Source organism: Pseudophryne corroboree, unplaced genomic scaffold (genome assembly GCF_028390025.1).
Source record: "Pseudophryne corroboree isolate aPseCor3 unplaced genomic scaffold, aPseCor3.hap2 scaffold_415, whole genome shotgun sequence".
Classification (NCBI taxonomy): Eukaryota; Metazoa; Chordata; class Amphibia; order Anura; family Myobatrachidae; genus Pseudophryne; species Pseudophryne corroboree.
The window spans coordinates 207,698-234,608 of NW_026970049.1; the positions used below are offsets into that span (position 1 = coordinate 207,698).

Here is a 26,911-nt window from a genome sequence, read left to right on the forward strand (position 1 = left end):
GCGTAGAAATGACAGTAAATGTTTGTTTCTTTTCAAACAGAACTTTCTTGACTATACTAATTGCTTGAAAGATCTGGGAGCACATGGAAAAGAGTACAAACCATGTTTATAGCAAGGGGAAGCCTGGTGAGAAATCTGCTTTCTTTCTTTCAAATTGGGTGCTCACTTTGAGCTGAATGAGGACTGCTGGCATGGCACTCAGGCGACAGGTAGAATCTTGGTCATGCTGTGGTTTCTCTTCAGAACGAACAAATCTTTCGCCTTTTACTAAAGATTTCCGTGGAGAGGAGCAAAACTGAGTTTTATCTCAATTTTTGCATGCCCCATCTTATTGGGGTTTTATTTTATTGGTTTAAAGATAGAACGAGTGTGCTTTAATGTAAGCTCATTTGCATAGAAATGACAGTAAATGTTTGTTTCTTTTCAAACAGAACTTTCTTGACCACACTAATTGTTTGAAAGATCTGGGAGCACATGGAAAAGAGTACAAACCATGTTTATAGCAAGGGGAAGCCTGGTGAGAAATCTGCTTTCTTTCATTCAAATTGGGTGCTCACTTTGAGCTGAATGAGAACTGCTGGCATGGCACTCAGGCGACAGGTGGAATCTTGGTCATGCTCTGGTTTCTCTTCAGAACTAACAAATATTTCGCCTTTTATTAAAGATTTCCGTGGAGAGGAGCAAAACTGAGTTTTATCTCAATTTTTGCATGCCCCATATTATTGGGGTTTCTTTTATCAGTTTAAAGACAGAACGAGTGTGCTTTCTTGTTAGCTTTAATGTAAGTTTATTTGCATAACAATGACAGTAAATGTTTGTTTCTTTTCAAACAGAACTTTCTTGACCATGCTACTTGCTTGAAAGATCTGGGAGCACATGGAAAACAGTACAAACCATGCAGTATCACAAGAGCCTTTATTTGATCTTTCATGAAGATAGAGCAGAATTGAGGACACGTCAACAATTTCTGCCGAAGGTGGTTCATCTTTCCACATGGTGCCTTTGGCCACTGACACCTTCGTTGAGTCAAAGTCTCTGGCTGTGGTCAGAACTTTGAAAATTTATGTCACCAGAACGGTTCAGATTAGGAAAACAGAGGCTCTGTTTGTCCTGTATGCTCCCAACATGATTGGGTGTCCTGCTTCCATGCAGACCATTATGCGCTGGATCTGTGGTAAGATTCAGCATGCTCATTCCACGGCAGGATTGCCGTTACTGAATTAGGTGAAGACCCATTCTACTAGAAAGGTGGGTTCATCCTGTGCAGCTGGTCGGGGAGTCTCGGCATTGCAACTTTGCCGAGCAGCTATTTAGTAAACACTTTTGCTAAGTTTTACAAGTTTGATACCTTGGCTGATGATAACCTCAAGTTGGGTCATTCGGTGCTGCAGAGTCGTACGCACTCTCCCACCCGTTCAAGAGCTTTGGTATAACCCCATGGTTCTTAATGTGACCCCAGCATCCTCTAGGTCGTATGAGAAAATAGGATTTTAATACCTACCGGTAAATCCTTTTCTCTTAGTACGTAGAGGATGCTGGGCACCCGTCCCAGTCCATACTGTGTCTGCAGTTATTACTTGTGGTTATACACATGTTGTGTTACGGTTCTGGTCAGCTTTTTGCTGCAATTGTTCATGCCGTTGGCTTGTGTTCTGTTGAATGCCACGTTCTGCGGCATGCTTAAGGTGTGAGCTGGTAAGATGCTCACCTTAGTTTAACAATAAATCCTTTCCTCGAAATGTCCGTCTCCCTGGGCACAGTTCCTATAACTGGAGTCTGGAGGAGGGGCATAGAGGGAGGAGCCAGTTCACACCCTTTGAAAGTCTTAAAGTGCCCATGTCTCTTGCGGATCCCGTCTATACCCCATGGTTCTTAATGTGACCCCAGCATCCTCTACGGACTAAGAGAAAAGGATGCCCTTGTGTACTATCCTGACTTCTCCTCCCGTCTGCTTACTTTGTGCCTTCCAACGCACAATGCGAACTACAGGTGGTGCTGCAGGGCCCACACCCTTTTACTTGCCTTACAGAGCAGCTCTGGAGCTGTTACAGTGCCCAGCTGCTGCAAGAAATCAGCATGAATGCTTCAGGGGATGGGGCATGGCCAACATGAGCCCCACACCAAAGGAGGGTGGGGGTGTTTAATGCGAACTAGGGGTCATCCAAGCACTGCAAAAGGCCGCCATGCCCTGCATGCCCCTTTTCTCTTTTTATATGCAGATGAGGGTTCCAGCCAACTTTGGCCCACTGCTTGGATGACATCACCGTATGCAAATCCGTCTGCTGCAGACCTTCCCCCAGGAATGCTTGTACTAGTTGTTGGATATGGTTTGATATTTGATGGTGCTTCAGTATTAGGCAGCCTTCCGCCCTCCCATGTTCATCTGAAAAGATGTGGTCTCCCTGCAGTTGTTGTCCCCAGACGAGAGTTCCCTTGTGCTTCCTCAGTTGAATCTCCTTAACTTGACGGGGGAGGGGCTGCCCGAGCTGCCACCCTCCCCAGCCCTATCCCAACTCATACTTATTTTACATATTAGATCTCTTGATCATGAAGATTGTTCTCACAGGGTGAGGTTCATCCATTATATTTTAAAATAGGAAGGTACAAATTACATATTTGAATTGCATCTATGTGCTGGATTCAAATGTCCCCCCCCCCCTTCCTTTCTCAATTGTGCCCGTCAGCAGCTATTCTAAGGTTGCTGCCAATGGGTGTGACACATTAATTTCTTCTGTGGGGTACACTGGACTCCACAAGGATTCACATTGGGGTGTAGAGTAGGATCTTGATCTGAGGCACCAACCGGCTCAAAGCTTTTGACTGTTCCCAAGAAGCTCAGTGCATTCTCCTCTATAACCCCGCTTCCATGAACAGGGAGCTCAGTTTGTAGTTGGTGCCTTCAGTAGCAGGCCAATTAACAGGGGCCTGCCTCAGGCAGCCTATTCTTAGCTATTAATTTTGACAAGAAAAGAAGAACTTGTTTTATGAGAATCTACAAGGGCTGCAGCAGGCTAGGTCTAATAGACATCTTTACTGCAGCTTCATCACTCCCAGCGGCGCTGTATACTCCCGTGCCCTGGTTGCTGGGTCACTGCAGCGGAGGCTCCGGTTTCATCCTAAGGTCAGTCACACACACACCACCCTTCCGGATCACGAGGCCGCTGATGAAGGGGAGCGAGGCCGTAGGGGGTGGGCCGTGTGCGCACTGCGGTGGACACTGATTACTGGGCAGCCGCTCCACTAGCCACCAGGTACAGTTAAGGAGCACAGGTCTGGGGGTTTTTCTCCTATATTAACCCAATTTTGTACTGCCCGCAGCGCATTGTGATAGGTAATAGGGCCTGATTCAGGTTGGATTGCAATCGCAATAAGCGATCCAACTGCAAAAATTGCTAAGAGCATACGCATGTGCCTGCATTTTCTGCGGCACCCCGCAGAGAATGTGATCGCCTCTGCCTGTCAATCGGGGCGGGGAAGGGGGGGAGAGGTGGGTCAGCAACACTCCATTTCCAAGTCAGGGATGGAGCGGTGCGGGGGCAAGGCTTCAAAATGGGGTCTGCAACGGAGGAGACACAGGGGGCGTGGTCACAGCGGCTGTATGACATCACATTCAGCCGCTGTGATCACAAAAATGGTGGCGGCTTCCTGCGCGCACATACAGTCTGCACCAGCAGGAGCCTACACCATTTTTTATGATCACGCTGAACTGCAGTGCGACTGCAATTACAGCATGGTCAAGAAGGGAGGCGTCATGCTGGGTGGCCATGCCCTGTCACTGTGCAGGAGCCAGCACCGCTCACACACTAGTCCCCGGGTGCAGCCCCCAACCCCCGGGACACCCGGAGCAACAAAATGTAGATTCAGGCCACCAGGCCACGCCCCTACCTATGAAACCATGCCTCCTTTTTACCATTGCGCTGCTTATCTGCGCGCACTGCATTACAATCTCCCTCGCCACCTCTCTGGGTGTCACCAGTGATAGTGACACCTCTGCCATGCTTGTAGCAGCTGGTCCTAAGATCTACGCCTCAAACCCTGAGTGTTTGCCCTTGTGACTTGTTGATCATCATAGCGAAGCAGATGCTTACAGAAAACTGCAGGGGCTTAGATTGAAAATAAAAAAATTGATGGGTATAAGGTAGAGAGGAGCGGGTTCGGTTCTCCGAGAACCGAATTCCCCACGAACTCCACGTTGTTTACACTGGTCCGAGGCAGGCTCGGTTGTTCCCGCCTGACTCGGAAAACCTGAACAAGGGAAAATGTCATCATCCCGCTGTCGGATTCTCGCGAGATTCGGATTCCATATAAAGAGCTGCGCGTTGCTGCCATTTTTACTCGTGCATTGAAGAGAGAGCGGAGAGGACGTGGCTATGTTCTCTCAGTGGAAATCTCAATATCAGTGCTCAGTATCAGTGGTTACTTATTGCTGCTCAGTAATACTAGTAGTGTGTCTCTCCTGCTCAGTGTCAGTTCTCAGTAGTATCCTCATCAGTGCTCAGTATCACTGCTCATTGTCTTGTGCTGCATTGTGGTACTCAGCATACTACAGTACATTACTAATAGTCCAGTGCTGCATCTTGCTGCTCAGTGTCAGTTCTAGTATCCTCATCAGTGCTCACTATCACTGCTCATTGCATTGTGGTGTTCTGTATACTACAATAACATAGTAATATAGTAACATAGTTTTTGAGGTTGAATAGAGGCAAATTGCCCATCGTGTTCAACCTGTTTTAAGTTGTGATGATTCTACATACTTGCTGAATAATGTTTTATGACTAGTTAGCTACTATAACTCATGTTACCCCCGGATTAACCATGTTGATATTTTAAGTATTATAACCTTGGATAGCTTTTTCATTCAGAAATGTATCCATTCCTTTTTTAAATCCAATTACAGAGTCCGCCATTACCACCTTCCCTGGCAGGGAATTCCACATCCTGATTGCCCTAACAGTGAAGAAACCTTTCCTCCATTGCGTTCTGAACTTTCCTCCAGTCGCAGCGAGTGACCACGTGTTCGTTTAATAAATAATTCCTCTGATAACTCTTTGTTATGTATCTTTACATATTTGAAGATATTAATAATATCTCCTCTTAGGCACCTCTTTTCTAGTGTATAAATATTCAGCCTAGTAAGTCTTTCCTTATAGTCCAGTACTTTTAGGCCTTTAATCAATTTAGTCTTCAGGATCTCTTACACTTCCATGAGCAGCAGAGTAGTGCAATGGAAGCATGCTGGGCCCATAACCCAGAGGTTGATTGATCGAAACTATCCTCTGCTATGTGCATTTTTTTTTTGTTAATTAAAGTAATCAAAAACTGGGATTGATATTTTTGCTCTTTTATTTTTACTTAAAGTACAATAACTTTTACCATTTTAATTTGTTTTAATAGTATATTGACAGTATTGTTTTCTTTCAAAAATCCAATTAATTTTCTTTACCCGATTATTAAAATGGTAATTGACAAAACAAACTACATTGTCACCAGAAGAGCAATGCAAAATGTACAAGTGATATATTAAAATCATCTTTCCAGCTTGAATTTCAATGATGCATTGGGGCAACGATTTTGTGAGAAACATCTTCACCCTTAAATAAAGATTTTCTTAATTCCTTACCTGTGTGCTAATTAGATATCACCTTGTTTTCACATTAAACAGACTTCCACATGCGAAAGCAGCAAGGATGCAGTGGCGTTAATGTTTCCTGGTGTCAACCTGTATTATTTCAGTAGACATTGAAATGAGGATGCATCTTGCTGCCTTTCCAATGAAGCAAGTTTAATTTAGTAATAGGTGAAAAACCATCCCTACAAAGGTGTTAATCAGAGACTTGGCTTTGTGGACACTTTTCAGAGAACAAATTTGTTAGTATAAAAATAAAGCCAGAAAATGAAGAGCTGTTTAATCACTCAATTGGATTTTTCTGCCAGCATATTTCTTTTTCTCTGCAACCCACTGCTAAATTGTGCTTCCTAGCTGTTTTTATAAAATCACTGAATCAAATCTAAACATCAGAGAAGGCCAGGTACCCTACACCATAACAGTGGGTTTGAAATTTTGACTTGTCTACTTAAAGATCACCAAAATCTGATAACAAGGTCAATTAAGTCCCTGGGTGGGATTGAACCACCAACCTTTTGGTTAATAGCCTTACACACTAACTGATTGCGCCACAGAGACACCTTGCAAAAGTCAATACTGACAAAGGCTAATAATCATTCATCTAGAACGTTTCCTAGAAAAACTTTAAAAAGTCAATAATCAAGATACACATTGGTACTTTCCCCATGATGAGTGAGTGCTTCAGGATTTCTTGCACTTACATGGGCTATTAACCAAAAGGTTGGAGGTTCAATCCCACCCAGGGATGTAATTGACCTTGTCATCAGATTTTGGTGATCTTTAAGTAGACAAGTCAAAATTTCAAACCCCCTCTTATGGTGTAGGGTACCTGGCCTTCTCTGACGTAATCAGAGTTAGATTTAATTAAGTGATTTTATAAAAAACAGCTAGGAAGCACAATATCTCTCTTTTGCAAAGAGCTAGGCATTGGAAAATTCAGGGCTATAACGTGTAGATGAAGCACTAACAGGAGGCTTTAAAATTTTCATTCTAGTGTCTTTCGTTTGGGAGAAAAATGCAAAGGTACAATACAGCTTTTCCTTGCCGATATCTCTCTTTTGCAAAGAGATAGGCATTGGAAAATTCAGGGCTATACCGTGTAGATGAAGCACTAACAGGAGGCTTTTAAATTTTCATTCTAGTGTCCTTCGTTTGGGAGAAAAATGCAAAGGTACAATACAGCTTTTCCTTGCCGATATCTCTCTTTTGCAAAGAGATAGGCATTGGAAAATTCAGGGCTATAACGTGTAGATGAAGCACTAACAGGAGGCTTTAAAATTTTCATTTTAGTGTCTTTCGTTTGGGAGAAAAATGCAAAGGTACAATACAGTTTTTCCTTGCCGATATCTCTCTTTTGCAAAGAGATAGGCATTGGAAAATTCAGGGCTATAACGTGTAGATGAAGCACTAACAGGAGGCTTTAAAATTTTCATTCTAGTGTCTTTCGTTTGGGAGAAAAATGCAAAGGTACAATACAGCTTTTCCTTGCCAATATCTCTCTTTTGCAAAGAGCTAGGCATTGGAAAATTCAGGGCAATAACGTGTAGATGAAGCACTAACAGGAGGCTTTAAAATTTTCATTCTAGTGTCTTTCGTTTGGGAGAAAAATGCAAAAGTACAATGCAGCTTTTCCTTGCCGATATCTCTCTTTTGCAAAGAGATAGGCATTGGAAAATGCAGGGCTATAACGTGTAGATGAAGCACTAACAGGAGGCTTTAAAATTTTCATTCTAGTGTCTTTCGTTTGGGAGAAAAATGCAAAGGTACAATACAGCATTTCCTTGCCGATATCTCTCTTTTGCAAAGAGATAGGCATTGGAAAATTCAGGGCTATAACGTGTAGATGAAGCACTAACAGGAGGCTTTAAAATTTTCATTCTAGTGTCTTTCGTTTGGGAGAAAAATGCAAAGGTACAATACAGCTTTTCCTTGCCGATATCTCTCTTTTGCAAAGAGCTAGGCATTGGAAAATTCAGGGCTATACCGTGTAGATGAAGCACTAACAGGAGGCTTTTAAATTTTCATTCTAGTGTCTTTCGTTTGGGAGAAAAATGCAAAGGTACAATACAGCTTTTCCTTGCCAATATCTCTCTTTTGCAAAGAGCTAGGCATTGGAAAATTCAGGGCTATAACGTGTAGATGAAGCACTAACAGGAGGCTTTAAAATTTTCATTCTAGTGTCTTTCGTTTGGGAGAAAAATGCAAAAGTACAATGCAGCTTTTCCTTGCCGATATCTCTCTTTTGCAAAGAGATAGGCATTGGAAAATTCAGGGCTATAACGTGTAGATGAAGCACTAATAGGAGGCTTTAAAATTTTCATTCTAGTGTCTTTCGTTTGGGAGAAAAAAGCAAAGGTACAATACAGCTTTTCCTTGCCGATATCTCTCTTTTGCAAAGAGATAGGCATTGGAAAATTCAGGGCTATAACGTGTAGATGAAGCACTAACAGGAGGCTTTAAAATTTTCATTCTAGTGTCTTTCGTTTGGGAGAAAAATGCAAAGGTACAATACAGCTTTTCCTTGCCGATATCTCTCTTTTGCAAAGAGCTAGGCATTGGAAAATTCAGGGCTATAACGTGTAGATGAAGCACTAACAGTAGGCTTTAAAATTTTCATTCTAGTGTCTTTCGTTTGGGAGAAAAATGCAAAGGTACAATACAGCTTTTCCTTGCCAATATCTCTCTTTTGCAAAGAGCTAGGCATTGGAAAATTCAGGGCTATAACGTGTAGATGAAGCACTAACAGGAGGCTTTAAAATTTTCATTCTAGTGTCTTTCGTTTGGGAGAAAAATGCAAAAGTACAATGCAGCTTTTCCTTGCCGATATCTCTCTTTTGCAAAGAGATAGGCATTGGAAAATGCAGGGCTATAACGTGTAGATGAAGCACTAACAGGAGGCTTTAAAATTTTCATTCTAGTGTCTTTCGTTTGGGAGAAAAATGCAAAGGTACAATACAGCATTTCCTTGCCGATATCTCTCTTTTGCAAAGAGATAGGCATTGGAAAATTCAGGGCTATAACGTGTAGATGAAGCACTAACAGGAGGCTTTAAAATTTTCATTCTAGTGTCTTTCGTTTGGGAGAAAAATGCAAAGGTACAATACAGCTTTTCCTTGCCGATATCTCTCTTTTGCAAAGAGATAGGCATTGGAAAATTCAGGGCTATAACGTGTAGATGAAGCACTAACAGGAGGCTTTAACATTTTCATTCTAGTGTACTTCGTTTGGGAGAAAAATGCAAAGGTACAATACAGCTTTTCCTTGCCGATATCTCTCTTTTGCAAAGAGATAGGCATTGGAAAATTCAGGGCTATAACGTGTAGATGAAGCACTAATAGGAGGCTTTAAAATTTTCATTCTAGTGTCCTTCGTTTGGGAGAAAAATGCAAAGGTACAATACAGCTTTTCCTTGCCGATATCTCTCTTTTGCAAAGAGATAGGCATTGGAAAATTCAGGGCTATAACGTGTAGATGAAGCACTAACAGGAGGCTTTAAAATTTTCATTCTAGTGTCTTTCGTTTGGGAGAAAAATGCAAAGGTACAATACAGTTTTTCCTTGCCGATATCTCTCTTTTGCAAAGAGATAGGCATTGGAAAATTCAGGGCTATAACGTGTAGATGAAGCACTAACAGGAGGCTTTAAAATTTTCATTCTAGTGTCTTTCGTTTGGGAGAAAAATGCAAAGGTACAATACAGCTTTTCCTTGCCAATATCTCTCTTTTGCAAAGAGCTAGGCATTGGAAAATTCAGGGCAATAACGTGTAGATGAAGCACTAACAGGAGGCTTTAAAATTTTCATTCTAGTGTCTTTCGTTTGGGAGAAAAATGCAAAAGTACAATGCAGCTTTTCCTTGCCGATATCTCTCTTTTGCAAAGAGATAGGCATTGGAAAATGCAGGGCTATAACGTGTAGATCAGCCATTCCCAACCACGGTCCTCAAGGCACACTAACAGTGCAGGTTTTAGGGATGTCCAGGCCTCAGCTCAGGTGACTTAATTAGTAGCTCAGTTATTTTGATTAAACCATCTGTGCTGCAGCCTGGATATCACAAAAACCTGCACTGTTGGTGTGCCTTGAGGACCGTGGTTGGGAATGCCTGGTGTAGATGAAGCACTAACAGGAGGCTTTAAAATTTTCATTCTAGTGTCTTTCGTTTGGGAGAAAAATGCAAAGGTACAATACAGCATTTCCTTGCCGATATCTCTCTTTTGCAAAGAGATAGGCATTGGAAAATTCAGGGCTATAACGTGTAGATGAAGCACTAACAGGAGGCTTTAAAATTTTCATTCTAGTGTCTTTCGTTTGGGAGAAAAATGCAAAGGTACAATACAGCTTTTCCTTGCCGATATCTCTCTTTTGCAAAGAGCTAGGCATTGGAAAATTCAGGGCTATACCGCGTACATGAAGCACTAACAGGAGGCTTTTAAATTTTCATTCTAGTGTCTTTCGTTTGGGAGAAAAATGCAAAGGTACAATACAGCTTTTCCTTGCCAATATCTCTCTTTTGCAAAGAGCTAGGCATTGGAAAATTCAGGGCTATAACGTGTAGATGAAGCACTAACAGGAGGCTTTAAAATTTTCATTCTAGTGTCTTTCGTTTGGGAGAAAAATGCAAAAGTACAATGCAGCTTTTCCTTGCCGATATCTCTCTTTTGCAAAGAGATAGGCATTGGAAAATTCAGGGCTATAACGTGTAGATGAAGCACTAATAGGAGGCTTTAAAATTTTCATTCTAGTGTCTTTCGTTTGGGAGAAAAAAACAAAGGTACAATACAGCTTTTCCTTGCCGATATCTCTCTTTTGCAAAGAGATAGGCATTGGAAAATTCAGGGCTATAACGTGTAGATGAAGCACTAACAGGAGGCTTTAAAATTTTCATTCTAGTGTCTTTCGTTTGGGAGAAAAATGCAAAGGTACAATACAGCTTTTCCTTGCCGATATCTCTCTTTTGCAAAGAGCTAGGCATTGGAAAATTCAGGGCTATAACGTGTAGATGAAGCACTAACAGTAGGCTTTAAAATTTTCATTCTAGTGTCTTTCGTTTGGGAGAAAAATGCAAAGGTACAATACAGCTTTTCCTTGCCGATATCTCTCTTTTGCAAAGAAATAGGCATTGGAAAATTCAGGGCTATAACGTGTAGATGAAGCACTAACAGGAGGCTTTAAAATTTTCATTCTAGTGTCCTTCGTTTGGGAGAAAAATGCAAAGGTACAATACAGCTTTTCCTTGCCGATATCTCTCTTTTGCAAAGAGATAGGCATTGGAAAATTCAGGGCTATATCGTGTAGATGAAGCACTAACAGGAGGCTTTAAAATTTTCATTCTAGTGTCTTTCGTTTGGGAGAAAAATGCAAAGGTACAATACAGCTTTTCCTTGCCAATATCTCTCTTTTGCAAAGAGCTAGGCATTGGAAAATTCAGGGCTATAACGTGTAGATGAAGCACTAACAGTAGACTTTAAAATTTTCATTCTAGTGTCTTTCGTTTGGGAGAAAAATGCAAAGGTACAATACAGCTTTTCCTTGCCAATATCTCTCTTTTGCAAAGAGCTAGGCATTGGAAAATTCAGGGCTATAACGTGTAGATGAAGCACTAACAGGAGGCTTTAAAATTTTCATTCTAGTGTCTTTCGTTTGGGAGAAAAATGCAAAGGTACAATACAGTTTTTCCTTGCCGATATCTCTCTTTTGCAAAGAGATAGGCATTGGAAAATTCAGGGCTATAACGTGTAGATGAAGCACTAACAGGAGGCTTTAAAATTTTCATTCTAGTGTCCTTCGTTTGGGAGAAAAATGCAAAGGTACATTACAGCTTTTCCTTGCCGATATCTCTCTTTTGCAAAGAGATAGGCATTGGAAAATTCAGGGCTATAACGTGTAGATGAAGCACTAACAGGAGGCTTTAAAATTTTCATTCTAGTGTCTTTCGTTTGGGAGAAAAATGCAAAGGTACAATACAGCTTTTCCTTGCCAATATCTCTCTTTTGCAAAGAGCTAGGCATTGGAAAATTCAGGGCTATAACGTGTAGATGAAGCACTAACAGGAGGCGAACATCCCCAAAGGGGAGTTCCTAAGATTAAAGAGGAACTGTTCGGATGAGGCAACCTACCGACACAAAAGTGAGGAGGTAGCGGCCCGTCTCAAGGAACGAGGCTACAGCAATAGATCCATTAAAAAGGCACGGAACTCCCTTTTGAAAACAACTAGGAATTCCCTCATCTTCCAAGAAAAGAAAGTGAAGGATCAAGATGACCTGAGATTTGTGGGAGACTTCTGTCAGGAGTGGAGACAACTTAAAGAAGGTATACAAAAACACTGGCATGTTCTGTTGTCTGACTCAGACCTAGCAACTAGCCTGGGAGACAAGGTCTCGATGAGCTGGAGAAGGTCACCCAACCTAAAGGACTATTGGGTACAAAGTCATTACCAACGACTCCCTTCCGTCTCTCCTTCAGTAAGAGGCACATACCCTTGTGGGACCTGCAGGGCCTGTGACTATATGAAGCCAACACAAGAAATCACAGACAAATTTGGTAACCAACACAGGATCTCCGATTACTTCAACTGCAAAACAACCAATGTGGTGTATTGCCTACAGTGCCTGTGTGGCAAAAGATATGTGGGAATAACCACACGGATGTTTAAACAACGGATTTTGGAACATGCAGGAACAATCCGAAACGTGGATAGGGATATGCAGAACTTCCGACAAATAACCACGGTGGCCAGACATTTTCATCTCCACCATAATGACAACACCCATCGAATGCAAGCTTTTGGCCTGGAAAAGGTCAAACTTGGAATCAGAGGGGGCGATGTAATGCAGGAACTACTCAAAAAGGAGAGCCAGTGGACCTACCTATTGGGAAGTTTAGCTCCATCAGGTCTCAACGAACACATAAACTATACGGTGTTCCTATGATGATTATTTACATGTGATATTGAGACACGCCATTTAGATCTCGATGGCGCCAATGTATGCGCTCTCTCTCTTTCTCTCTTTCCCCTTTCTTAACTCAACCTTTCCTTAGGCTCCAACAAATTCGTGCTACCCCGGCCTGCAAGACCTATTTTCATTACATGCTGTGTATCAGGCCACTTTTCATTAGATGTATCAACATAATAATTGCAATAGCAAATTAAATCACCAGTATATTTCAACAATATACAACTATTACCCCAATTTTTAACCTACTCCCCCCTTGGTGTCCTCCTTGACTCACCGTCCTTTCCCTTTCCTCCCCACTTTTCACCAGTTCTATTATTATCATTATTTTTATTTCTATAATTCTTACACATTCTGTACTCACTAGTATTCTTATTATTTGAATATACACACTCTTTAGACCGTTTTGAACAACAACTAGGTACACTTTTTGACATTACCTATCAAGGTAACATCTTTATCACCCACAAACATTTGTTTTGTGTTTTCTCACATGTGCACTTTTAATTTTGTGTTTAATGTCACTTTTTTCAATTTTGTCACTTTTATTCACATATTTTTCATCTCTGATACCACAACCATCAGGTCACAATTACATCTGCTCGATGATTTTTCGAGCAGACCTACACATAGAACCTAAATTAATCACCTGCAGTCAATTTCTACACAATCAGGTTTCATAACATTCACAATACAGAGCACCAACACTAATGATACACAACAACCAAACAAGCCTCCCCTGCACTGTAGTCACCCATTTCCCATTATTTAACCCTTTTTTTCCCCATTCTGTCATCCCTTCCCCCTCCCCTTCCAATTTTCCCTTCCCTCAATTACACCCCCCTTTTCTCCTCCCCCTTTTGTTTTCACTTCCCTCCCCCCCCCTCCCCCTTTCCCCCCTCTTTTTCCCCCCTCCCCCCCCTCCCTTTTCCTCCCCCCCCCCCTCCCCCGCTTTTTTCCCCCTGGTCCCTCCATACCCATTTCCCCCCCACCCCCCTCCCAAACCCCCCCCCCCCCCCACCCCCCTTTTATAAAAAAAAAAAAAATTTATATTTATATTTATCTTTATAATCTCTAATCCTTAATTTTCATGTTTCATTTTTAATTTCTAATTTTATATTTATATTTATTCTTATTTTTACATTCTTTATATTTATTTTTATTTTACAGTTATATTTATTGTCTTATCTATACCTATCTCATACCCATTTACATTTATCATTATTATTACTATTATTTTCAAATTTATACTCATTTTTATTCTTATTTATTATTTTTTATTATTATCATTATTACTTTTATTTATTTTGCATTTTTCTCTCCTCCGTATTTCCCCAAATTTCAACTTCGTATTCATCAGTGCATAATTTTACTCTATACGGACTTTGGCGGGAAAGCCTAAACTTTAAGGTTATATTATCAAAGATGAATATTCGGCGAGGATAATGCACAATATTTCCATCTCCAGAACAAGATTTGTTCCTCTAAATAGAGTTTTATTTATTTATTATTTATCATAACCGTCTATTAATTAGTAAATTACAGTCACTTTTATCTTACTTACGACGATTGGGTCACCAACCTCTGTCACTGGCATATTTTGATTAACAGGTCGGTCATGTTTATATCTATTTTCATTATTTTTTATTATTATTTCCTATTATCCCTATTATGATTATTACTTTTATTTTGATATCACTATTATTATTAGTATTATCACAGGAGATATTTCCTCTTACTAATCAATTAATTTCTGCATTAAGAATGTCATAGCTTAAATCTCCTGAAACATATTGTCGATTCTAATTATGTTAAATGTATGTTTAGAAAACGCACATTGTCTTTAATCTTATTTTTCTGTTGGATTTTCAGCTTATATAACTGTGATTTGATTAACCATTATCCTCCATAAAAAAATTCTGTTTATTAATTAAACCGTTATTCGATATTTTTGATCTAACACACCATACGCTTTGAACATTACTTTAATTGATTCCATTGTGATCCACATATATTAACTTTCATTTATGGAGGTTTAATAGAATAAGCACTGCCTGGTGGATAGAATTGTTTAACAAAAATTATGCCATAATTAGTGGTCTACGTATATTAACTATTACTTATGGAGCTTCAATAGAATAAGCACAGCCAGGTGGATGGAAGCGCTGAACAAACCTATGCCATAATTAGGCAATTAAGAACTCAGGAAAGGGATTGGTTGATGATCCCCTTTTTAAATGCACCATCTGAACACCACCATAGGCTGCCAGGTGAGCAAGCCCAGGTGGTGAAACGTACGTCCAACTAACGGCCTCACGCACGGACTCCTCACTGCAGGAGGAGCCGTGACCAACAGCAGTCATTCAGAACGGCTGAGCGGCAATGATCCATCGAGTTCGGGGAGATCGCGAGTGGTAATGTACAATAACCTACGGGTCAGACTCACTCACCCGACACTCCCCACACACTCTCTCTCTTCCTGTCAACTTTCACTTTCACGGACAGACACCCGGTCTCCGGTGGCGCATCCGGACCCTGCAAGGCAAGTGGCAACAGGGTCCGCCTAACACCACATACGGCTTCTCAGGCTGCCGTCCGCTGCCTTTCTTTCCACGGCACAACCCACGATCCCACTCTCATCTGTCCTCCGCTCCAATGATGAGGTCAGACAGCAGATGGGATCAGTGAACTGGAGTGCCGACTATCCTTTGCCCTCAGAGTTACAGTCTCACACTTGACCAGTTACCTGCAGGTAATTTTGATAAAATAACAAGTACCAACGCATACAAAAACATGGCAATAAACAAGGCGCAATTATTGGGGATATAAACACCTGTGATTTTGTTTTAACTTGTGCCTATTAAGATAATATCAATTGTTACCTAGCAACAGCAATGTTTTTTATTAGGAGCAGGTCTGTTTTGTGCAATCTCATTGCACAATAAATGTTGCTAAATGATGCAGTGTTATTAACACAATTGTGATTTAGTCTATTACTGTGGGCCTTTTTATTTCATTTTCGGACTCTGGCTCAGACCCAAGTGGCGCATTTAGGACCCTGCAAGGCTCATAAGCATCAGGGCCCATCTAACACCACGTTGGGGTCTCTAGCCAGTGTGCCAGTTCTATCTTTTTTCTGTGACACAGTCGACGGTCCTACTCTCATCTTTCCTCCGCTCATGAATGAGGTTAGACAGCAGATGGGACTAGCAGACTAGAGTGTCACTATCTAATTTTCTACTATCCATGCCAGCATAATCTTGTTTTTTCTTTATTTGCATTTGTTACATACCTGACAAACAACACTAATGTGTCAGTTTTTCATTCAAGATACAAATGAATCATTTTGGAGACAGAATGTTGCAGTAAAACCCAATTGTAACTATGTATTCTCTAACAGACATGGATATTATTTTCTCTTTAACATGGAAGAGATGTTAAAACACAGATTTACTCTGTGAAATATGGGGAGAAGCTGATCTCACATACACAGCAGTATTTTTCTGCAAGGTGTAATTAATTATATCACCAATATCATCTCTGCTGCTCACAGGATATTTTTGATAGATTACTATCATTTTTTTGTCATTAATTTCTGTGATTACTGCTGTTCATTGGATAAGTTTGATAGATTACTATCATTTTTCTTATCATCCATTGTTGAGCAAAATATACAAATAATTTTAAGATGATGATATTTGCTCTTTTTTGAATTATTCATATTTTTACCACTGTTTAAAAGGGGAATAAGTAATTGATACGTCTAATATACCCCTGTTATTTTATTTTAGTTGAGTATTGGATAAATAAAAGCTAAGTTTTAATTATAGACAGTTTTCATCTTTTTCACATCATTAATCATCAAAAGAGTGCTCCAAATATAGGAATTTCTTCTATTTGGTAAGATGTGGGCTCTTCCACACCCACCAAATCATTCTGTATCTGGTACACTATTCCTGGGAGCACCTCCAACGTCAGAATAGTTGCCCACTTGGGCTTGATATATTTTTTCTGTTTAGTTGGTTGTTTGAGATTTAGTCATTCAATTATAACCAGTCTGGTGCAGGGTAAACCAAGTTTTGCCACAAAAGTCAATACTGACAAAGGCTAATAATCATTCATCTAGAACGTTTCCTAGAAAAACTTTAAAAAGTCAATAATCTGGAGAATTTTTGTAAGAAACACATTGGTACTTTCCCATGATGAGTGAGTGCTTCAGGATTTCTTGCACTTACATGGGCTATTAACCAAAAGGTTGGTGGTTCAATCCCACCCAGGGATGTAATTGACCTTGTCATCAGATTTTGGTGATCTTTAAGTAGACAAGTCAAAATTTCAAACCCCCTCTTATGGTGTAGGGTACCTGGCCTTCTCTGACGTAATCAGAGTTAGATTTAATTAAGTGATTTTATAAAAAACAGCTAGGAAGCACAATTTAGCAGTGGGTTGCAGAGAAAAAAATAACATTTTAAACCTACCGGTAATTTTTTTTTCTCGTAGTCCGTAGAGGATGATGGGGACTCCGTAAGGACCATGGGGGATAGACGGGCTCCGCAGCAGACATGGGCACTTTAAGAAAGACTTTAGATCTGGGTGTGCACTGGCTCCTCCCTCTATGCCCCTCCTCCATACCTCAGTTAGAGAAACTGTGCCCAGAGGAGACGGACAGTACGAGGAAAGGATTTTTGTTAATCCAAGGTCAAGATTCATACCAGCCACACCAATCACACCGTATAACTTGTGATATACTACCCAGTTAACAGTATGAATCAAATCTAACTCTGATTACATCAGAGAAGGCCAGGTACCCTACACCATAGCAGGGGTTTTCGAAATTTTGACTTGTCTACTTAAAGATCAACAAAATCTGATAATAAGTTCAATTACATCCCTGGGTGGGATTGAACCACCAACCTTTTGGTTAATAGCCGTATACACTAACTGATTGCGCCACAGCGAAACTTTGCAAAAGTACATACTGACAAAGGCTAATAAGCATTCATCTAGAACGTTTCCTATAAAAACTTTAAATAGTCAATAATCTGGAGAGTTTTTGTAAGATGTTTCTTCCATCAACCAATGAAGAAACACATTGGTACTTTCCCATGATGAGTGAGTGCTTCAGGATCTCTTGCACTTACATGTGCAGCAGAGTACTGTAATGGAAGCATGCTGGGTCCATAACCCAGAGGTAGGCAGATTGAAACTATCCTCTGCTATATGACTTGTCTACTTAAATATTACCAAAATTTGATCACAAGGTCAATTACGTCCCTGGATGGGATTGAACCACCAACCTTTTGATTAATAGCTGAACACACTAACCGATTGCGCCACAGAGACACTTTGCAAAAAGTACATACTGACAAAGACTAATAAGCATTCATCTAGAACGTTTCCTAGAAAAACTTTAAAAAGTCAATAACCTGGAGAGTTTTTGTAAGATGTTTCTTCCAGCAACCAATGAAGAAACACATTGGTACTTTCCCATGATGAGTGAGTGCTTCAGGATCTCTTGCACTTACATGTGCAGCAGAGTACTGCAATGGAAGCATGCTGGGCCCATAACCCAGAGGTAGGCAGATTGATACTATCCTTTGCTATATGCATTTTTTTTGTTCATTAAAGTAATCCAAAACTGGGATTGATATTTTAGCTTTTATTTTTACTTAAAGTACAATAACTTTTACCATTTTAATTTGTTTTAATAGTATATTGACAGTGTTGTTTTCTTTCAAAAATCCAATTAATTTTCTTTACCCGATTATTAAAATGGTAAGTGACAAAAACAAACTACATTGTCACCAGAAGAGCAATACAAAATGTACAAGTGATATATTAAAATCATCTTTCCAGCTTGAATTTCAATGATGCATTGGGGCAACGATTTTGTGAGAAACATCTTCACCCTTAAATAAAGATTTTCTTAATTCCTTACCTGTGTGCTAATTAGATATCACCTTGTTTTCACATTAAACAGACTTCCACATGAGAAAGCAGCAAGGATGCAGTGGCGTTAATGTTTCCTGGTGTCAACCTGTATTATTTCAGTAGATATTGAAATGAGGATGCATCTTGCTGCCTTTCCAATGAAGCAAGTTTAATTTAGTAATAGGTGAAAAACCATCCCTACAAATATGTTAATCAGATACTTGGCTTTGTGGACACTTTTCAGAGAACAAATTAGTTAGCATAAAAATAAAGCCAGAAAATGAAGAGCTGTTTAATCACTCAATTGGATTTTTCTGCCAGCATATTTCTTTTTCTCTGCAACCCACTGCTAAATTGTGCTTCCTAGCTGTTTTTTTTATAAAATCACTGATTCAAATCTAACTCTGATTACATCAGAGTAGGCCAGGTACCCTACACCATAAGAAGGGGGTTTGAAATTTTGACTTGTCTACTTAAAGATCACCAAAATCTGATAACAAGGTCAATTACATCGCTGGGTGGGATTGAACCACCAACCCTTTGATTAATAACCAAACACACTAACCGATTGCGCCACAGAGACACTTTACAAACATACATACTGACAAAGGCTAATAAGCATTCATCTAGAACGTTTCCTAGAAAAACTTTAAAAAGTCAATAATCTGGAGAGTTTTTGTAAGATGTTTCTTCCATCAACCAACGAAGAAACACATTGGTACTTTCCCATGATGAGTGAGTGCTTCAGGATCTCTTGCACTTACATGTGCAGCAGAGTACTGCAATGGAAACATGCTGGGCCCATAACCCAGAGGTAGGCAGATTGAAACTATCCTCTGCTATATGCATTTTTTTTTGTTAATTAAAGTAATCCAAAACTGGGATTGATATTTTTGCTCTTTTATTTTTACTTAAAGTACAATAACTTTTACCATTTTAATTTGTTTTAATAGTATATTGACAGTATTGTTTTCTTTCAAAAATCCACTTAATTTTCTTTACCCTATTATTAAAATGGTAATTGACAAAAACAAACTACATTGTCACCAGAAGAGCAATACAAAATGTACAAGTGATATATTAAAATCATCTTTCCAGCTTGAATTTCAATGATGCATTGGGGCAACGATTTTGTGAGAAACACCTTCACCCTTAAATAAAGATTTTCTTAATTCCTTACCTGTGTGCTAATTAGATATCACCTTGTTTTCACATTAAACAGACTTCCACATGCGAAAGCAGCAAGGATGCAGTGGCGTTAATGTTTCCTGGTGTCAACCTGTATTATTTCAGTAGACATTGAAATGAGGATGCATCTTGCTGCCTTTCCAATGAAGCAAGTTTAATTCAGTAATAGGTGAAAAACCATTCCTACAAAGGTGTTAATCAGAGACTTGGCTTTGTGGACACTTTTCAGAGAGCAAATTTGTTAGCATAAACATAAAATCAGAAAATGAAGAGCTGTTTAAACAGCTACTGCCTGAGGGTCTCTTGACCTGGTGCAATACCTCTGTAGCTTTTTGTTGAGGCGGGACGCCATCATGTCTATCTGGAACAGTCCCCACCGACTTGCAATCTGTGCGAAGACTTCCTGATGGAGTCCCCACTCTCCTGGATGTAGGTCGTGTCTGCTGAGGAAGTCTGCTTCCCAGTTGTCCACTCCCGGAATGAACACTGCTGACAGTGCGCTTACATGATTCTCTACCCAGCGAAGAATTCTGGTGGCTTCCGCCATCGCCACTCTGCTCCTTGTGCCGCCTTGGCGGTTTACATGAACTACTGCGGTGACGTTGTCTGACTGGATCAGAACTGGTTGGTCACGAAGTAAGGTCTCCGCTTGACATAGGGCGTTGTATATGGCCCTTAGCTCCAGGATGTTGATGTGAAGACAAGTCTCCTGACTTGACCAAAGACCTTGGAAATTTCTTCCCTGTGTGGCTGCTCCCCAACCTCGGAGGCTCGCGTTCGTGGTCACCAGGATCCAGTCCTGAATGCCGAACCTGCGGCCCTCTAGAAGGTGAGCACTCTGCAGCCACCACAGGAGAGATACCCTGGCCCTGGGGGACAGGGTGATCAACTGATGAATCTGTAGATGTGACCCGGACCACTTGTCCAGTAGGTCCCATTGCAAGATCCTCGCATGGAACCTGCCGAAGGGAATGGCCTCGTATGATGCCACCATCATTCCCAGGACTCGAGTGCAGTGATGCACTGACACCTGTTTTGGTTTCAATAGGTTCCTGACCAGAGTCATGAGTTCCTGGGCCTTTTCTATCGGAAGATAAACCCTTTTCTGGTCCGTATCCAGAATAATGCCCAAGCAAAGTCAGACGAGTCGTAGGAACCAACTGCGACTTCGGGATATTGAGAATCCAGCCGTTTTGCTGTAACACCTTCAATGAAAGTTATACGCTGTTCAGCAACTGCTCTCTTGATCTCGCTTTTATGAGGAGATCGTTCAAGTACGGGATAATTGTGACACCTTGCTTTCGCAGGAGCACCATAATTTCTGTCATTACCTTGGTGAAAATTCTCGGAGAAAATTCTGGAGAGACCAAACGGCAACGTCTGAAATTGGTAATGACAATACTGTACCGCAAATCTTAGGTACGCCTGATGAGGTGGATAAATGAGTACATGAAGGTATGCATCCTTTATGTCCAGAGATATCATAAAATCCCCCCCTTCTAGGCTGGCGATGACCGCTCTTAGCGATTCCATCTTGAACTTGAACCTTTTCAAGTATAGGTTCAGGGATTTTAAATTTAATATGGGTCTGACCAAACCGTCCGGTTTTGGGACTACAAACAGGGTCGAATAATTTCCCTTTCCTTGTTGAAGCAGGGGAACCTTGACCACCACCTGTTGAAGATACAATTTGTGAATTGCATTTAACACTATCTCCCTTTCCTGGGGAGAAGATGGTAGGGCCGATTTGAAAAACCGGCGAGGAGGCACCTCTTCGAATTTCAGCTTGTAACCCTGAGAAACAATTTCTATTGCCTAGGGATCCACCTGCGAATGAACCCAGATGTGGCTGAAAACTCGAAGACGTGCCCCCAACTGGGCGGACTCCTTTAGCGGAGCCCCAGCGTCATGCGGTGGATTTTGTAGAGGCCGGGGAGGACTTCTGTTCCTGGGAACTAGCTGTGTTGTGCAGCTTCTTCCCTCTGCCCTTACCTCTGGCAAGAAAGGACGCACCTCGTACTTTCTTGTTTCTCTGTGATCGAAAGGACTGCATTTGATAATGTGGTGCTTTCTTAGGCTGTGAGGGAATATAAGGCAAAAAATTTGATTTACCAGCTGTAGCTGTGGAGACAAGGTCCGAGAGACCTTCCCCAAACAATTCCTCACCCCTGTAAGGTAAAACCTCCATATGCCTTTTTGAGTCGGCATCACCTGTCCATTGCCGGGTCCATAGGACTCGTCTAGCAGAAATCGACATAGCGTTTATTCTAGAACCCAGTAGACTAATGTCACTTTGAGCATCTCTCATATATAGGACAGCATCTTTTATATGCCCTATGGTCAATAACATAGCATCCTTATCTAGGGTCTCAATCTCTGCTGATAAGGTATCTGTCCATGCTGCCACCGCGCTACAACCTCGGCCGACGCAATTGCCGGTCTGAGTAAGGTACCAGAATGTGTGTAAATGGACTTTAGGGTAACCTCCTGCTTGCGGTCAGCAGGGTCCCTGATGGTAGCCGTATCCTGGGATGGCAGCGCTACCTTTTTGGATAAGCGTGTCAATGCTTTATCCACCCTAGGGGAGGATTCCCACCGTATCCTGTCCATTGGCGGGAAAGGATACGCCATAAGAATCCTTTTGGGAATCTGCAGCTTTTTGTCTGGAGATTCCCAAGCTTTTTCACATAATTCGTTCAACTCATGTGAGGGGGGAAAGGTTATCTCAGGTTTCTTTCCCTTATACATGTGTACCCTCGTGTCAGGGACAGGGGACTCTGTGATGTGCAAAACATCTTTTATTGCAATAATCATATATCGAATACATTTAGCCAATTTTGGTTGTAACTTTGCATCATCGTAGTCGACACTGGAGTCAGAATCCGTGTCGGTATCTGTGTCAACTATTTGGGATAGTGGGCGCTTTTGAGACCCCGAAGGTCCCTGCGACATAGGGACAGGCATGGGTTGACTCCCTGACTGTTCCCTAGCTTCAGCTTTGTCTAATCTCTTGTGTAATAAGTTTACATTAGCACTTAAAACATTCCACATATCCATCCAGTCAGGTGTCGGCGTTGTCGATGGAGACACCACATTAATTTGCTCCTGCTCCTCTCTAGGAGAGCCTTCTACCTCAGACATGTCGACACACGTGTACCGACACACCATACACTCAGGGAATCCTCTTATCTGAGGACAGTTCCCCAACAAGGCCCTTTGGAGAGACAGAGAGAGAAAGTATGCCAGCACACACCCCAGCGCTATATGACCCAGGAAAAAAACACAATCATTTTATGTTTACCCAGTAGCGCTGTATTTCCATATATATATGCGCCTAATTATGTGCCCTCTCTTCTTTAAGACCCTCTTTCTACCGTGGTATAAGCAGGGGAGAGTCCATGGAGCTTCCCCTCAGCGGTGCTGTGGAGAAAATGGCGCTGGTGAGTGCTGAGGGAGAAGCCCCACCCCCTCAGCGACGGGCTTCTGTCCCGCTCAAATATAGTAAAAAAATGGCGGGGGCTCTTATATATATATACAGTGCCTAGCTGCATATATATTTATTTTGCCAAAGAGAGGTCTATATTGCTGCCCAGGGCGTCCCCCCTGCGCCCTTCACCCTTACACTGACTGCCGTGTGTGAGGTGTATGGGAGCAATGGAGCACAGCTTTACTGCTGTGCGTTACCTCAGTGAAGATCATGAAGTCTTCCGCCGCCTCTGAAGTCTTCTTTTCTTCTCATACTCACCCGGCTTCTATCTTCCGGCTCTGCGAGGGGGACGGCGGCGCGGCTCTGGGACGGACGGCGAGGGTGAGACCTGCGTACCGATCCCTCTGGAGCTAATGCTGTACAGTAGCCTAAGAAGCAGAGCCTATCAACTCACAGAAGTAGGTGTGCATCTCTCCCCTCCGCCCCTCGATGCAGGGAGTCTGTTGCCAGCAGGCTCCCTGAAAATAAAAAAATCTAACAAATATACTTTCTGTCAGGAAACTCAGGAGAGCTCCCTGAAAAGCACCCAGTCTCCTCTGGGCACAGTAGTAAACTGAGGTCTGGAGGAGGGGCATAGAGGGAGGAGCCAGTGCACACCCAGATCTAAAGTCTTTCTTAAAGTGCCCATGTCTCCTGCGGAGCCCGTCTATCCCCCATGGTCCTTACGGAGTCCCCAGCATCCTCTAGGACGTAAGAGAAAAATTATGCTGGCAGAAAAATCCAATTGAGTGATTAAACAGCTCCAGAGCTGCTCTGTAAGGCAAGTAAAAGGGTGTGGGCCCTGCAGCACTACCTGTAGTTTGCATTGTGCATTGGAAGCCTAGTTTGCTGTCTGTTTCCACTTCTTTTTTCTTGAGCCCCTCCCGTCTATACCCTTGTGCACTATCCTGACTTCTCCTCCCGTCTGCTTACTTTGTGCCTTCCAATGCACAATGCAAACTACAGGTAGTGCTGCAGGGCCCACACCCTTTTACTTGCCTTACAGAGCAGCTCTTGAGCTGTTACAGTGCCCAGCTGCTGCAAGAAATCAGCGTGAATGCTTCAGGGGCTGGGGCATGGCCAACATGAGCCCCACACCGAAGGAGGGTGGGGGTGTTTAATGCGAACTAGGGGTCTCGCACAATGCGAACTACAGGTAGTGCTGCAGGGCCCACACCCTTTTACTTGCATTACAGAGCAGCTCTGGAGCTGTTACAGTGCCCAGCTGCTGCAAGAAATCAGCTTGAATCCTTCAGGGGCTGGGGCATAGCCAACATGAGCCCCACACCGACGGAGGGTGGAGGTGTTTAATGCGAACTAGGGGTCATCCAAGTGCCGCAAAAGGCCGCCATGCCCTGCACGCCCCTTTTCTCTTTTCATATGCAGACGAGGGTTGAAGCCAACTTTGACCCACTGCTTGGATGACATCGCCATATGCAAATCCATCTGCTGCAGGCCTTCCCCCAGGAATGCTTGCACTAGTTGTTGCATTTGGTTTGTTGTTTGGGGGTGCTTCAGTATTAGGCAGCCTTCTGCCCTCCCATGTTCATCTGAAAATATGTGTTCTCCCTGCAGTTGTTGTCCCCAGATGAGAGTTCCCTTGTGCTGCCTCAGTTGAATCTCCTTTACTTGACAGAGATGTGCCTGAGCAGCGGCCCTCCCCAGCCCTATCCCAAATCATACTTATTTTGCATAGGAGATACCATGGTCATGAAGACTGTTCTCCCAGGGTGCGGTTCATTCATTGCATTCTGGGTATGCTGACCCCTGTGATTTCCCCAAATGTGGGAAACTCGACTGCATTATTTAATGCGAACTAGGGGTCATCCAAGCACCGCAAAAGGCCGCCATGCCCTGCATACCCCTTTTCTCTTTTCATAAGCAGACGAGGTTTGAAGCCAACCTTGACCCACTGCTTGGATGACATCACTTGCTGCCTTTCCAATGAAGCAAGTTTAATTTAATAATAGGTGAAAAACCATCCCTACAAAGGTGATAATCAGATACTTGGCTTTGTGGACACTTTTCAGAGCACAAATTTGTTAGCATAAAAATAAAGCCAGAAAATGAAGAGCTGTTTAATCACTCAATTGGATTTTTCTGCCAGCATATTTCTTTTTCTCTGCAACCCACTGCTAAATTGTGCTTTGTGGCTGTTTTTTTTATAAAATCACTTAATCAAATCTAACTCTGATTACATCAGAGAAGGCCAGGTACCCTACACCATAAGAGGTGGTTTGAAATTTTTACTTGTCTACTTAAAGATCACCAAAATCTGATAACAAGGTCAATTACGTCCCTAGGTGGGATTGAACCACCAACCTTTTGGTTAACAACTGAACACGCTAACTGTTTGTGCCTCAGAGACACTTTGCGAAAGTACATACTGACAAAGGCTAATAAGCATTCATCTAGAACGTTTCCTAGAAAAACTTTAAAAAGTCAATAATCTGGAGAGTTTTTGTAAGATGTTTCTTCCATCAACCAATGAAGAAACACATTGGTACTTTCCCATGATGAGTGAGTGCTTCAGGATCTCTTGCACTTACATGTGCAGCAGAGTACTGTAATGGAAGCATGCTGGGTCCATAACCCAGAGGTAGGCAGATTGAAACTATCCTCTGCTATATGCATTGTTTTTTGTTAATTAAAGTAATCCAAAACTGGGATTGATATTTTTGCTCTTTTATTTTTACTTAAAGTACAATAACTTTTACCATTTTAATTTGTTTTAATAGTATATTGACAGTATTGTTTTCTTTCAAAAATCCACTTAATTTTCTTTACCCTATTATTAAAATGGTAATTGACAAAAACAAACTACATTGTCACCAGAAGAGCAGTACAAAATATACAAGTGATATATTAAAATCATCTTTCCAGCTTTAATTTCAATGATGCCTTGGTGCAACAATTTTGTGAGAAACATCTTCACCCATAAAGAAAGATTTTCTTAATTCCTTACCTGTGTGCTGATTAGATATCACCTTGTTTTCACATTAAACAGACTTCCCCTTGAGGAAGCAGCAAGGATGCAGTGACGTTTATGTTTCCTGGTGTCAACCTGTATTATTTCAGTAGACATTGAAATGAGGATGCATCTTGCTGCCTTTCCAATGAAGCAAGTTTAATTCAGTAATAGGTGAAAAACCATTCCTACTAAAGGTGTTAATCAGAGACTTGGCTTTGTGGACACTTTTCAGAGAGCAAATTTGTTAGCATAAACATAAAATCAGAAAATGAAGAGCTGTTTAATCACTCAATTGGACTTTTCTGCCAGCATAATTTTTTTTCTCTGCAACCCACTGCTAAATTGTGCTTCCTAGCTGTTTTTTATAAAATCACTTAATAAAATCTAACTCTGATTACATCAGAGAAGGCCGGGTACCCTACACCATAAGAGGGGGTTTGAAATTTTGACTTGTCTACTTAAAGATCACCAAAATCTGATAACAAGGTCAATTACGTCCCTGGGTGGGATTGAATCACCAACCTTTAGGTTAATAGCCATACACACTAACTGATTGCGCCATAGCGACACTTTGCGAAAGTACATACTGACAAAGGCTAATAAGCATTCATCTAGAACGTTTCCTAGAAAAACTTTAAAAAGTCAATAATCTGGAGAATTTTTGTAAGAAACACATTGGTACTTTCCCATGATGAGTGAGTGCTTCAGGATCTCTTGCACTTACATGGGCTATTAACCAAAAGGTTCCCACCCAGTGATGTAATTGACCTTGTGATCAG

The 26,911-nt window shown here is 41.6% G+C and overlaps 2 non-coding genes and 1 pseudogene across 2 annotated transcripts; all 3 read left to right on the plus strand.

The window, feature by feature from the left end:
- The first annotated feature begins 223 nt into the window (after positions 1-223).
- LOC135025446 (U5 spliceosomal RNA) lies at positions 224-339 on the plus strand. Its single transcript, XR_010222195.1, has one exon. It is a non-coding gene; the product is annotated as a U5 spliceosomal RNA (small nuclear RNA).
- A 275-nt stretch (positions 340-614) lies between these two features.
- On the plus strand, positions 615-730 carry LOC135025451 (U5 spliceosomal RNA). The gene has a single exon (XR_010222200.1). It is a non-coding gene; the product is annotated as a U5 spliceosomal RNA (small nuclear RNA).
- A 24,110-nt stretch (positions 731-24,840) lies between these two features.
- Positions 24,841-25,019, plus strand: LOC135025425 (U1 spliceosomal RNA; annotated as a pseudogene).
- The last annotated feature ends 1,892 nt before the right edge of the window (positions 25,020-26,911 follow it).